The 15,269-nt window shown below is 43.1% G+C and overlaps 1 pseudogene; it reads left to right on the top strand.

Moving 5' to 3' along the window:
- Positions 1-1,005: 1,005 nt before the first annotated feature.
- On the top strand, positions 1,006-15,004 carry LOC136388320 (mitochondrial genome maintenance exonuclease 1 pseudogene; annotated as a pseudogene).
- Positions 15,005-15,269: the final 265 nt, after the last annotated feature.

Genomic DNA, 15,269 nt, shown 5'->3' with positions numbered 1-15,269 from the left:
CTCCCGTGTGCCCTGGCCGGGAATCGAACCTGGGACTTCCACACACTGGGCCTACACTTGCTGCAGAGCCAACCGGCCAGGGAGGACAGGGTTTTAATACTAGCTCTGCCACTTACTGTGGACCAGTATGGGAAAACTGCTGCTCCTCTCATGCATGGGTCACATCCACAGAACAGTGTCTGACATGGGGTTGGTCCTCCAGAAAGGGCAGCTCTATGGCCATCACTATGATGATATATATCTGTATCAGGAAGAGCATGCTAACTACCTCTCGTTCTATAGTGTTCCACAGCCAGCAATAGCATTGCTGTTTCAGTCCTGATGTATCTGTGTCAAGTTCAGCCCTCTTCCTGCTGTGTAATCCGTCCCAGGCAGCCTGTCCCAGCCTCGGGTCACAGCACCATCAAGCGGGACTCTGCCATGGGCATCCATGTTTCTGTCTTTTCAGAACTCTTTGAATTTGCTACCATGAAATTCACACCAGCATTTTCCAGAACCAGGCCTGGCTCTTCTCTGACAGATCTCCACCTGAATCCATCTCCCTTATCCACCCCCAGATCACCTCTCGTCTGTCATCTTTATTAGTTTTTAATCTCCCATCACTGGGAGGGGGGCTTTAATTGTGTGGTCCTCCATGGCTCCTTGAACGTTAAATTCAATAAAAGTTTATGAAAAGATAAAATTACAAAGGGTTTTATAGCCCCAGACAGAGCAAGAGACAGGCGAGAATAAGGTAACTGATTTTCAGCTTCAAATAATCCATGTTTGGACTTGATTCAATGAGGAAGTGATTTTTCTGTGTGGCTCTCCTTTCTCACTCTCCCTTTTTGGGTACCATTATCCTTTTCCACCTGCTATAAACAAGAAGACACTTTCTGATGCACCCTCTTACCCTTTCACTTTGATTCTCTCTGACAAGAAGACTAAAGAAACTGGAATGCTCCAGAAAGTAACATTTATTTCATACAGAAATATGCTGAACCACCGCTGAAGGTAGCTGAAGTGATGCGTTTGATGGGAAACCGGCCTGTCCTCAGGAGGGGACACGTGGTCCACGAGGGAGAAGGGAAAGAAGGAGGGGACACGTGGTCCTTCATCATGAACTCTGCTTACCTTAGACCCAGCCTTCACCCTCTGTTTGTGCCATATTGGGTCACTTTGCAGGCAAGCAGAGCAGAAGTGTGGCTTACACTGCAGAGTCATATGTAAGTCTATTCATGTATTAATTCAGCAAACACTGAATTGCACGCATACTATGTGCCAGGGGCCATGGTAAGCAGGAGGGTACCTCCAAGGCAGTTGGACCGTTTTTAAGGAAATTATCTTTTCTTTTTTATAGCCACAGCCACAGTAGAAGGAAGGAATGGCCCTAACGTACTCCATTGCTTTGGCACAGCAGAGTTTGGCTGTCAGACCTGGGTGATGATGGCTCTGCACAATGAAAATGTGGAATTTCTGATAGAATTCCAGTGGGCATCAGGGGTTTGGGAGTAATAGAGGAGAGAAGTGAGGGGAGGAGGTAGAAAGGGGAGCCCAGGATGGGTGTCAATCTGTAGTCTGCCTAGGGGACCACAGATTTTCTTCTGGTGGGGGCTGGGACTGCCATGCCCTGGGTGAGACTTCCTTCTAGACCAAAGTGCAAGACCCATGAAAATATATGTCTGGAGAGGGTGTAAGCATCCTAGGGGTTAAGAGAAAGGTGGTGGCCTCTGAGGGATGAGAAAACCAGAAAGGCTCTTGGCATTGCAAGGAGCCTAAAAGGAAGTGAAAAGTCTAAAGATTAAAGCATTTCAGACCATCTGCAGGCAGCTTAGATGTTCAAAGGAGTTTTCCGTGGAATCATCCCATGTGTGGGTTTCTCCACTTCCTCTTACTCGTGTGGCTGGAAGAAAAGCATGAACCATTACAAAGAGGTGGACCAAGGAAAGTGCTCTCATTTAACAAAGTCTGTCTTGTCATTCAGATGCCATGCTCAGACTCTGGAATCATTGTGCGAAGAAGACTCTTTACTCTATGGACCTGTGAGTAAGTGTAAACTCCCAAAGCAAGCTGAGGACACAAGAGTTCCAGGAAACTGGTTTCCTCTCTTCAATCCAGACAGAAACTTAAAAACAAATGCAATAATCGATGCTACAATTCTTTTGTAAATCCTATCACAGAGACCTAACATATCAAATGTGACCCAGGTCCTTCAGAAGATCATGACATCAGAATGGGTTTTCTATTTGGAGAGGTAGAAACAGTGGATAATTCTGGAACTGAGAGAGGATGGCTTTGCGGAATATACTTTAAACATATTTTTATAAGGGAAATGGTTCCATGAAGCCTTGGAAGTATACTTTCACTCCAGGGGAACTTAAAAACGATAGGAGAGGGGGAGAGAGAGATAGAGAGAAAAATATCCTTGAGTCAGGCTACATTGAAGGCGTCCAGCATATTCTGAAAGATATCAGTGTAATTCGAGCTCTTGAAAGTACTATATTGTCTAACACGAGAACTTCAAGTATGTGGGTCTGCTGGACTGTGTGGTTAGAATCAGCTTAGTGGGGTTTAATTGTGGTGGAAATGCTCCAATCAAAAGACATAAGTTAGCCAAATGGATAGGAAAACAAGACCCATACATATGCTGTCTATAAGAAACCCACCTCAGAACAAACAATGCACACAGATTGAAAGTGAAAGTATGAAAAAAAAATATTCCATGCAAGTGAAATGAAACAAAAGCTAGAATAGCAATACTTATATCTGACAAAATAGTCTTTAAAATAAAAGCTATAGTAAAGGTCAAAGAAGGTTACTACATAATAATAAAGGGAGCAATCCAGCAAGAGGATATAACCATTGTAAATATTTATGCACCCATTATAAGAGCACTTAAATATATAAAGCAGATTTTGATGGGCATAAAGGGAGAGACTTACAGCATTACACTAATAATAAAGGATTTTAACACCCCACTGACATCAATGAATAGATCCTCCAGACAGCAAATCAACAAAGAGACAGTGGCTTTACATGACACACTAGATTAACTGAATTTAATTAATGTCTTTTGAACATTTCACCCCAAAGCAGGAGCATATATATTCTTTTCAAGTATACATGGGACATTTTCTAGGATAGACCACATGTTAGGACACAAAACAAGTCTCAATAAATTTAAGGAGATTGAAATCATATCAAGTATCTTCTCCAACCACAATGGCATAAAACTAGAAATGAACTACAATAGAAAAACTAAAAAATATTTAAACACTCAGAGGCTAAATAGCATGTTATTAAATAACTGATGGATTACAATGAGATCAATAAAGAAATAAAAAATTATTTGAAACAAATGAAAATGAACATACAACAACCCCAAATCTATGGGATTCAGTGAAAGCACTCCTGAGAGGGAAGTTCATAGCATTATAGGCATACCTCAAGAAGCAAGAAAAGCTCAAATAAACATTCTAGCCCTTCACATAAAAGAACTAGGAAAAGAACAACAAACAAAGCCCAAAGGAAGTAGAAGGAAGGAAATAATAAAGATCAGAGCAGAAATAAATAATATAGAGGCTAAAAAAAATACAAAAGATTGATGAAACCAAGAGCTGGTTCTTTGAAAAAGTAAACAAGATTGATGAACCTTTAATAAGACTTATCAAGAAAAAAAAAAGAGGGCCCCAAAACAAAATTAGAAATGAAAGAGGAGAAGTAACAACTGACATCACTTAAATACAAAAGATTGTAAGAAAATACTATGAAGAACTATATGCCAAAAAATTGGGCAACCTGGGATAAATGGATAAACTCCTAGAAACAATTTTCCAAAACCAAATCTGAAAAATCAGAAAACTTTAGCAGACCAACTACAACAAATAAAATTGAAACAGTTATCTAAAACCTCCCAGTAAAGAAAAGTCCTGGACTATATGGTTTCACAGGCAAATTTTACTAAACATTCAAAGAAGAACTAACACCTGTCCTATCCTTCTCAAGCTATACTAAAAAATTCAAGAAGAGGAAAGATTTCCAAGCTCTTTTTACAAGGCATACATTATCCTAATTCCAAAACCACATAAAGACACTACAAAGAAAGAAAACTATAAGCCAATATCCCTGATGAACATAGATACTAAAATTCTCAACAAAATATTAGCAAACCAGATCCAGAAATACATTAAAAAGATCATACATCATGATCAAGTGGGATTTATTCCAGGGAGGCAAGGTTGGTACATTATTCACAAATCAATAAATGTGATTTATCACATAAACAAAAAGAAGGATAAAAGTCACATGATCATGTTAATAGATGCAGAACAAGCATTTGATAAAATCCAGTACCTATTTGTGATCAAAACTCTCAGCAAAGCAAGAATACAGGGAACATACCTCAATATAATAAAGGCTATTTATGACAAACCAACAGTATAGTCAATGGGCAAAAATTAAAAGTAATCCCCTTAAGATCAGGAACAAAACAGGGGTGTCTTCTTTCACCACTCTTATTCAACACAGTACTGAAAGTCTTAGCCACAGGAGCCAGACAACAAGAAGAAATAAAAAGCATCCAAATTGAAAAAGGAGAAGTAAAACTGTCATTATTTGTGGACAACATGATACTGTACATAGAAAATCCTAAAGTGTCTGCCAAAAAAACCTACTAGACCTGAAAAAAAAATTCAGCAAAGTGGCAGTATATAACATTAATATTCAGAAATCAGTAGTATTTTTATATACCAATAATGAACTGCTGGAAAGAGAAATTAGAAAACAACCCCATTTGTTATTGCAACAACAAAAAAGTAAAGTACCTAGGAATAAATTTAACCAAGGAGATAAAAAACTTGTACTTGGAAAACTGAAAAAAGAAATCAAGGAAGATACAAACAAGTGAAAGCATATACCATGTTCATGGACAGAAGACTTAACATCATTAAAATTTCCATGCTACCCAAAGCAATATATAGATTCAATGCAATTCCTATTAAAATACCAATGGCATACTTCACAGATCTAGAACAAATATTCCAAAAATTTATATGGAACCAAAAATACCCTAGTAGCCTCAAGAATTTTAAAAATGAAAAACTAAGTGGGAGGTATTACACTTCCTGATATCAAGATATACGACAAGGCCATTGTAATCAAAACAGCATGGTACTGGCATAAGAACAGGCATACAGATCAATGGAACAGAACAGAGAACCCAGAAATAGACCCATGCTTTTATGATCAATTGATATTTGATAAAAGGAGGCAAATGTATATAATGGAGTAAAGACAGTCTCTTTAATAAATAGTGTTGGGAAAATTGGACAGATACATGCAAAAAAAAAAAAAAAAGAAAGAAAGAAACTAGACCACCAACTTATACATGGAATCTAACTTATACCATTCACAAAACAAACTCAAAATGGATAAAACACTTACATGTAAGTTGTGAAATCATAAAAATCCTAGAAGAAAACAATAGGCAGTAAATTCTCAGACATTTCTTGAAGCAATATTTTTACTAATATATATCTTTGGTCAAGGGAAATAAAGGACAAAATAAACAAATGAAACTATATCAAACTGAAAAGCTTTTGTGCAGCAAAAGACACCATTAACAAAATAAAAAGACAACCTACTCTATGGGAGAACATACTTGCCAATACATCTGATAAGGGGTTAATATTCAAACTTTATAAAGAACTTATAAAACTCAACATGAGGAAGGTAAACAATCCAATTTAAAAATGGGCAAAGGCCTGACCAGGTGGTAGCACAGTGGATACAGTGTTGGACTGGAACACAGAGGACCCAGGTTCAAAACCCCAAGGTTTCTGGCTTGAGTGCGGGATCATCTGGTTTGAGCCAGGTTTACCAGCTTGAGCCCAAGATCACTGTCTTGAGCAAGGGGTCACTCAGTCTGCTGTCACCCCCTTACAAGGCACATATGAGAAAGTAATCAATGAATAACTAAGGTGCCGCAATGAAGAATTGATGCTTCTCATCTCTGTCTCTTCCTGTCTGTCTGCCCCTATCTGTCCCTCTCTCTGTCTCTCTTTCTGTCTCTGTCCCCCCCCTCCAAATGGGCAAATGACCTGAATAGACACTTCTCCAAAGAGGACATACAGATAGCTAATAGGCATATGAAAAAATGCTCAATGTCACTAATTATCAGAGAAATGCAAATTAAAACCTCAATGGGATATCACCTCACACCTGCCAGAGTGGCTTTAATTAACAAATCAACAAACAGCAAGTGCTGATGAGGGTGTGGAGGAAAGGGAACCCTCCTGCACCTCTGGTGGGAATGAAGACTTGTGCAGCCACTGTGGAAAACAATATGGTGTTTCCTCAGCAGTATATAGTTACCTCAAAATATTTAAAATGAATCTGCCTTATGACCCAGCTATCTCACTTCTAGGGATATATGCTAAGAATCCCAAAATACTGAATCAAAAAAAGACATGCACCCCCATGTTCATTGCAACATTGTTTGCAATAACCAAGGTCTGGAAACGGCCCAAGTGTCCATCAGTGGATGAGTGGATAAAAAAGCTGTGGTACATATATACAATGGAATACTATGCAGCTGTAAAAAGAAGGAAATCTTACTTATTGCGATAGCATGGATGGACTTGGAGATTTTTATGCTAAATGAAATAGGCCAGGCAGAGAAAGAAAAATACCATATGATCTTACTTATATCTTACTTATATGTGAAATCTAATGAACACAAGAAATTGAGGAACAAAATAGAAACAGAGGCAAGGTCACAGGGAGCAGATGGACAGCTGTCAGAGGGAGGGGAGAAGAGGGAACGTGATCAAAGAAAGTGAAGAGATTAGCAAAAATTATATATACATAATACACTTATACAGACAGCAAGATAACAATAGCAAGAGGGAAAGGGGGGTTGAGGTAAGGGGAGGAGAGCAAAGAGAGGGAAATGGGAATGGAAAGAGACCTTGCATGGGCATGGGGGGCACGATGCGGTATATAGAGGGTGTCATATTGAATGGGACACTTGAAACCATGTCAACATAATAAATTTAGAATAAAAATTGAAAGAAAGGGAAAAGGAAAATTTCTAGTGGGGATGGCCTAAGGACATTTAAAAAGTAGTCAATATGAATGCTTTTGGGAATGTTCATTCATTCATTCATTCATTCATTCATTCATTCATTCTTTCATTCAATAAAAATAAACATCTCTAGTCTTTGGTGGCCATGAGGATGAGCCAAAGAAACCTGAAATTGGTCTTGGATTTTCACTAGCTCTGAATAGGGGTTGAACTGACTTTAGTCATCAGAACAGCCCTGATGATGTGTGACTTATACATCTTCAAATTATAGGTACAGGAATGGCAGTGGTATGAGATAAAACCAGAGCTTGAAGGAGGGCAGGGGGTGTGGTGGGCATCAGGAAATTCTTCACAGAGGGCTGACTGAACTAGGCCTTGAAGAGTGGGTAAGTGCTTGCTAGCTGAATGGAATGGGAGTGGAGGTGGGAGATAGGGCATCTCAAGATGAGAAGATAGCAAGACGACAGGTAACAGTCACACAGCCGTGAAAGTCGGGGTGCCCGAGGGCAACCTGAGGGCAGCAGAGGGAATCGAGGCTGCAGACACAGGCAGCTGCAGGGGCGGTGGTGGTGTCACAGAGACCTCTGGTGCCCAGTAAAGGAGCTGACACCGAGGGCTTGTGGAGGACCCCTGGGGAGTCTGGCTTACAGGAGGGTCAGAATAACATTTGCACATGGCTCAACATGGAGAATGAGTTGGAGGCGGGATGAGACTGGAGTCAGGGTGCCCAGAGATGGTGAAGGCCCGAACATCGTGAGGACAGTGCAGATGGGGCAAGGGGCATGGCTGAGACATGCTTTCAGCGGTTGAATATGGGGAGGGGCATAGAGGAAGAAGTTTGTATCTGAACAGTCCCTGCCTGGGATCCCAGGCGCTGAGCTGTGCTGCCCTCTGGGAGAAGGATGAAGGAGAATGCTCAAGTGTGTCTGCCAAGTTGACTCAGTTTGATTCTGTTAGATTCATGTGTCTGTTAAGGAGGCAGATGTGCTTGAAGCCACATGAGTGGATGGGCTGACCGAGGCAGAAGGTGTGGTGTGGTAACAAAAAAGAGAAGAGAGGAAGGAGGGCGAGAGGAAAGGGACGGAGAAAGGAAAAGTGACCCATGGATTTCTGATCTCTTTCCTGACAATGCTCTAGGTCCCTGTCTGCTTCCACCTACCTGTGGTTGGGAGTCTTTAAAAGGTCTTAGCTGTGGGAAGCAATGGAGACGACTCTGTGTCATTGGCAGATGTGTGGGGGTTTGGGGTGTCTTGTTTTTGGTGGCTGCACTGGTGGTCTGCCACTCCTGAGCAGGTCAGAGTCCCACGGCAACACAGAGCCTGTGTGTGGCTCAAAGTAAGGATAATTTGGTTTGGAGGCCAAATGTTTTATTGAGACTCTTAAAGGTGTGTGGATCCAAGCTTGTGGATCTTGATGCTCGTATAATCTTTTAAGGAAAAGAATACAAAATTGTGCTTATACATTTGGATACCAGACTTTAGAGGGGATCATAAAAGTGAGGAGCTCTGAAGCTTAAACTTTGTGAGTTTCATGATAAATTTCCTTTGGTTTGAAAGACTTCCAACAAGTCCAGGAGAGGCATATGTGTACTGTGTGTGTATGTGTATGTAGTGTGCAGGGACTGTGTTAATGTGTCAGGATGAGCTAAAACAAGTGAGAACTCAGGCCTCAGAACTTCTTGGATCTTGTCCCACCTAGCGCAGGGCTCCCATGGAGGGGGACCTTAAGAACATGCACTGGGTGTATAGCCTGGACGTCAGCATTCTTTAAGATCTAGAAAAGCTTGGCATAACCTCTTTCCCATGTTAAGGGGGTTCCCAATACTTTCCCCCAAATTTCTACAGTTTTTGGAGGGCTGATATTCTCATGGTCACCTGGTTTCTGAGCCTGTCCTGCCCCAGGTTAGTTATGGGTCTTCGCAGTGTCCCCACTCCATCCTGCCCTGAATCAGACGTGGACTCCTCCTCTTTCTGGGATGTGTACACACACACACATGAATCCACTCACATCCCAGGCCCGTACATGTGAGGCAGACATTCCAGACTAAAGCATGGCTATAATGTAGTAACACAGAGAGTTTAAAGTGGAATGTTAGCCATGGATATTCAGTCCCACTACCACTGCACCGGCCTTCCCCTCTTCCTTCCTGTTCTTCTTTCTCCACTCGGCTCTTCCCTTCTCCCTAACCCTGTTCCTTGCAGTTCAATGATCCCTTGATCCTTGGTAACCAGAGCCCTCTGGGACTCACTTTCCAAGCCAGGCATGTTAACTATTGCCTTAGAACAAACCACTCTCAAAGTCTATGTCTTGAACAACGACCGTTACTATTTCTGATGAGTCTGGAGAGCACTGCTGATCTTGACGGGGCTTGTTCATGCACAGGTCATTAGCTGGGGGGTTGTCTTAGGAATGGCTGGTCTAGGAGGACCTTGGCTGGGACAACTCAACCTCTTCCATGTGTCTCTTTAACCCTCTGGTAGGCTAGCCCAGGTGTGATCTCATGGTGGTGGTGAGATAGAAAGAGGAAGTATAAACATGTAGCATTGTTTTTCAGGCCTTTGCTTGTATCGTGTCTGCTGTCCCCTCGTTCCTGTGGCTCAGCCCAGAGTGGTGTGGGAGGCACCACAGAAAGGCATGGCCACAACGCAGCACACAAACCGGGACTGTTGTGCACTCCATCAGATGTACCATATCTTCCAGGAAGTATCTGTACTAAGCAAAGGCTGTTCCCTCTCTAAGAGCATCCTGGTTCCAGCTGTTAACACAGTAATTTGTTTTACTTTGCTACATTTGGTTTCTACTTTGCATCTTCTTAAGCAGCAAAATAGCCCAGGGTCTGACATTTATAGGGAATTAAGCATTTGTACATGAAAGGGAAATTTTTGTAAGTCACTTATTTATTTTCTTAAATCTTATTGGCAGATCTAACCTCTCTTTTCAGAGGCCTGCCTGAGTTCCAACAGATTGCTGCACAGAGGAAGCAGGCAAAGCTAAAGCTACTTTCCCAGCCCTTCAGATCCCTTTGTCAAAATGAAAAACCGAGATAGTAATTCCTGGTGATTCTGAATTCTCCAATGCTTAGACCACACCTGCTCTCCCAATTAGCACCAGGGCCCCCTGGGCACCCATTATCACGCAGGGGTTCAGGAAGGCCCTCCTAAAAGGGCTTGTTTTGGGAGGATGAGAGGCAGGGTTTCTTCCTCACTATTCCCTTCCCATGGAGAAGGTGTTTGAGACTGGGCAGGGAGATTCTGCTCAGCATCCCTCCTCTCATCACAGCCTCCTTGATCGTGTGTGTGTGTGTGTGTGTGTGTGTGTGTGTGTGAGAGAGAGAGAGAGAGAGAGAGAGAGAGAGAGAGAGGAGTTGCTGTGTGTATTTCACATTTCTCTACACTCATATATTAACATCCCTCAGGGGCCTCCGCTGAGGGAGTGTGCTTTGACACTGCTAGGTTCTGCTGTGTTAAGCCAGATAATAAAGGGAATGATTAGGGGCTTTCAGAGGAAGTCCCTGACAATGGGGCGAGGTGAATATGGGCTGATTGAAGCCGTTCGCCCCTTGATCGTGTGTGTGTGTGTGTGTGTGTGTGTGTGTGTGTGTGTGTGTGTGTTTTGCAGGACCAGTCCCAGGATAAAATCACCCTCCTCGATCCTCCTCCCAACTCCCCTGGGGCCTTCAGGGCTGGTTAAATTTAGTGTTCTGGCGTATCCAAATCCATGCAATTTCTTCCAGGTCTGTGACTCTAAATGTCACCGTCACTGCACAATTGCTAACACGATGTGCTGCCGTGCTGATGGTGGTTGTTCAAAGCTGTGTGGCTGCGAGGAGAAGGAGAGGGGGAGAGTCTTGGGAAAGGAGAAAGACAGAAAAGGGGGTTCGAAGAGAGGTTGAGTTGGTTCCTTCTCCCATGGCCCCCTCTCCCAGCCTCAGGGGTTCATCAAGAAACAGCCTCCCTGAGCCCACCTTGCCAGCTGCTGTTCCTGGCAGTCTGAAGGCTCCATGGGGAGCTACACAGGAACAATTAGCATGGAGGTGGAGGTGGGGTGGTTGTCACAAAGCCCTTTCCTCCCCTCAGTTGACTTGAAGAACAGGTCTTCCACTTGGAGACCAGCAGGAAGATTGTGGATAGACTTGGGATTTGTCCTGAGAGGTGTTACTTGGAGGGACGGGGACATGTGGGTTAGAGTATAAACAGCCACGAAGTGAAACAGCCTGGGCACTGAAATGTGCTCAGCTACCTGTTAGCTGTGTGGCCAGGGATCACCACCTGGTTATTGTTCAGTGGGGATAAGTACCTCTGCTTTGCCCATTTTGCAGGGATGTCATGAGGATTTAATTAGATGATGTATGAAAAACCCTTAAAAAGAACTCCTCTGCACCCCCCATTCCGGGGAGCCAAGCCACTGCCTAGATTAAGTGGAGTGGATGTTTCAAAAAAACAGGAGGCAGGCAAGGCTTCAGTTCCTGCAACAAGACTTCTGAAATAAAATCCTGCCCCACCCCTGATGAGCCCTGGACCTCAGGAAAGTCCCCATAGCCTTTGGGTACCTCAGTTATTGTAATAAGAAAAATGGGAGACTCACCCTGGCAATCTCATAGGACCCTTGTGAGACTTAACATGCGTTAAAATGTTTAGGTGCTCAGAAAGAATGTAGCAAAGAATAAGCCCCCAGTAGTCAACACTGGGTATCCTGCTTGGGTATCCACAAAGGTTTTTATGTGACAATTCTGGGAACTCAAATGTACACATGTGTGGTTTCTAGCCCTATGCAGGATCTGTGGTTGGTTTTCCGTCTTCTTTCCTTCATGTTCTGCTTCTTGTCCTCCTAAGTCATGGGCTTTCAACTCTGAGGTTTCAGGAAGAAGAACTCACAAAGTTCCGTGATGAAAAACCACATGATAGTGACCTAGTGTCCTGACCCATTACACTCAATCCCTTATTGTCAGACTCCACTCACACTTCTCCATGCTTTCTGGGCTGGATGAGAAAGGAACCTGATAAAGAATACACACCAGGCATCCTCCTCCACATGCAGACTTTGGAGGAGTTCCCCCTTCCGGGCCTCAGTTTTTCCATCTATCAACTGAGATCCTTTTCAAGGATCCTCCTGGCAAGTTATGCCACCTTTGACTTTGTTGTTCCCAGTAAAGGACAGACTCCAACTCCTTTCCGTGACTGTGTCACTAGCTATTTTATTCCTTTCCTCTTTGTTTCTCCCTCTGAACACACCAAGTGTTTGTGTCATTTCTGAGAATTCAATAAAGTGCATTATGGGAGGAGACAGGGAATAACACACACAGGCAAAAATCTGCCGTTTTCACATGAATGCTTCAGGCAGTCAGCCATGGTGGGAAATGAAATGTGTGGAAAAGTACAGGGTGAATAAAGAGGGTGTTAGGGAAATGATGAGCCTTTTATCTCCCGTGCCTGCACGTGACATGGCGCTGTCAGCCCCGCGGCTGCCGAGCATCCCCGGAGTGGCTCCTGCTGGGAGGTCTTACTTTCCATCCCCTCCCACACGTTACATTTTGATGTGAAGGAACCCATGGTTATTTATCGAAAGATCCTAGGAACCACCCTTAGTCCTGCTAAGGATACCGCAAGCACAGGGCGATGGGGTGGGGGGTGAGCCTCACAGCAGGAGGGCTGGCTTCAGCCATCAGGAATGAGGTGGTGCCAAGAGATATTGGACAGAATCTTCTCTGCCGATTGATGGACTCTTAAAACAATCCGCACGACCTCAGGTTTCATTATTTAGTGTCAGGATGATTTAGTACAAGTTCCAGGGTGTGAGAGTCAAGAATGGGGTTTGAGGTACAGCTCAGATCACAACAAGATGGCAGGACGGGGGTCTGCCGTGTCCTGTTCCCGTGTCACTTGTGCAGGTACTAAAGCCCATGCGCTTACACATGCAAACAAGCCTAGATATTTTCATCCCAAGTATTGCTTTTTTTTAAAAAAAAAATTAAAAGCCTTTATTATTGATTAAAAGAAGTTTTAGTTTAAAGGAAAATTGAGTGGAAAGTACAGTGAATGCTCATATATTCCCTTTCTGTTTAGTTCCTGCCATCAACATTTCTCATTAGGGTGGTACACCTGTCACAGTGAATGAGCCAGTCAGTACTGGTTTCTTATCATTAGCTGAAGTCCATCGTCTATGATAAGGTTCACTCTTGCTGCTGTACATTCTGTGGGTTTGGACAAATGTATCCGCCATTACAGTAGCATATAGAATAATAGTGCCATTTCACGGGAAAGGGCTTTGTTTATGTCTCCTGAGGGTCCTATAGACACCAGGCCAGGTTCCAGGCACTGGGATACAGTAAGGGGCAGAGAGACCAAGTCCCCAGCCTCACACGGCTTTCATCATAATGATGTGCATGGCAACACAACAAAATAGACAAATACGTGCCCCGCACATTCTGCTTCAGAATGCAGCGGAGTGGTGGCTTGTTTAGAAAAATGTTCACTCTAAACACTAAAAATAAAATAAAATTTGGGACTGAAAGAGCAAACTTCAGTTATCTGGAAGCATCACATAATGTTCAAAGGTGTGAACACAGAGGTAGTGAATGCTTCATTTACTTATTTACTTATTTAAAATGATAGAATTGCCAAGTTTATTTAAAAATTCATAATTATAACGGGACAGTATAACATTTGAAAAGTATTTGTTATACTAGAAAGCGGTTAATAAAATATTTTATGAAAGACCTATAGAAAAATTCATTAACAAAAAATACATGTAGATATTTCCCTATGTATAAGACACACCCTTTTCTGAAAAATTGAGGGTATAAAAACTTGGTCCGTCTTATACAGTGGTTGTAGACTTTTTTACTTGCATTTCCTGCTTTTTCACGTGGATGAGGAGTTGTATGAATTTTATGATGAATAAAACTTGAGTTCAATAACTTTATGTAATACATTTTTTTCCCCAAATTTCAGGCCCCCAAATTAAGATGTGTCTTATACATGGAGAAATATGATACTTTTAATCATATACAATCAAACATAATTGAACATACTGAGGGATTCCATTCATCTACAAGTGACTAGAAACACCTACCGTCCTTCTCACATGGAAGGGCTGGGTCAGAGCGGCCACGGTATACACAGAGGCCTTTAGAGGTGTCCATGTGGGCTACAAATACAGCCTGGGTCGCACACCGGGCACCTGCTGAGAGTTCTGACCCATTGCCTTATCTCTCCATAATGTCCCAGGAGATTATTAAATCCACTTGAAGGCCAAGTCACTTTCCTAGTTGTGTGTAAGTGGTGGAAAAAAATCCAGGAAAGTGAGGAGATGCTTATCGTGGCGGTGTACTGGTGAATGCTTCTTCACTGCTGAGTGGTTTGATAATGGCTTCTTCACAGTAGAATGAGGTAATTTCCTCCTCCTCCCCCCAAAAAAAAACTTCCTGTGAGTAGTGAGCTCAGACTCACCAGGAGAGGCAGGAGAAAGGCTTTGGAGAGCAGAACGGCGGTTCTGAGAGGTCTGAGAGGTCCAGGCAGCTCAGGAGTCACTGCAGGGTTGCTGGGCACTCTTGTGGCTGGCCCTGAGGATGGCACAAGGAGTAGAAGGAACATAGTGAATGTTGGAAACATCATGGATCTTGGAACCACATGGGGACCTGTGCCAAACCCTATTCGGCAGGTCTGGGGGAAGCCCAAAGTTATTCACTTCTAACTGAGAGCCCAGCGGGTGCTGCCGGTCCACAGTCCACACTGGTATGTGCAGAAAAGAAAGTGAGGGAGGGATGTGGCTTGACCAAAGTTACCCAGCTGGGAGGTGGGGGGTAGGACAGAACCCCAGGTGTACAGGAGGCAGGCCGTGTTTCCACTGTGCCTCATTCCTCTTTTTGACGACCAGGAGTTGCTGCCCACTTGCAAGCAGGCTCTGGAAGTCCTTAAAAGGTCATTTGGAGTTCTGTCCTAAACAAGTTTAATTTACTTTTTATTTCCTATTTAATCACTCAATTACAATATTTATAGGACCGTGTAGATACCCAACACTATGGGGTTTATAGGAGTAACAAGTAGCGTTTGATCTAAAAATGAGGGTGTGCCTGACCAGGTGGTGGCGCAGTGGATAGAGCGTCGGACTGGGATGCCGAGAACCCAGGTTCGAGACCCCGAGGTTGCCAGCTTGAGCACGAGTTCACCTGGTTTGAGCAAAAGCTCACCAGCTTGGACCCGAGGTC

Source organism: Saccopteryx leptura, chromosome 1 (genome assembly GCF_036850995.1).
Source record: "Saccopteryx leptura isolate mSacLep1 chromosome 1, mSacLep1_pri_phased_curated, whole genome shotgun sequence".
NCBI lineage: Eukaryota > Metazoa > Chordata > Mammalia > Chiroptera > Emballonuridae > Saccopteryx > Saccopteryx leptura.
The sequence above is the reverse complement of the archived record's forward strand: the minus strand, read 5'-3'. Positions and strand labels throughout refer to the sequence as shown.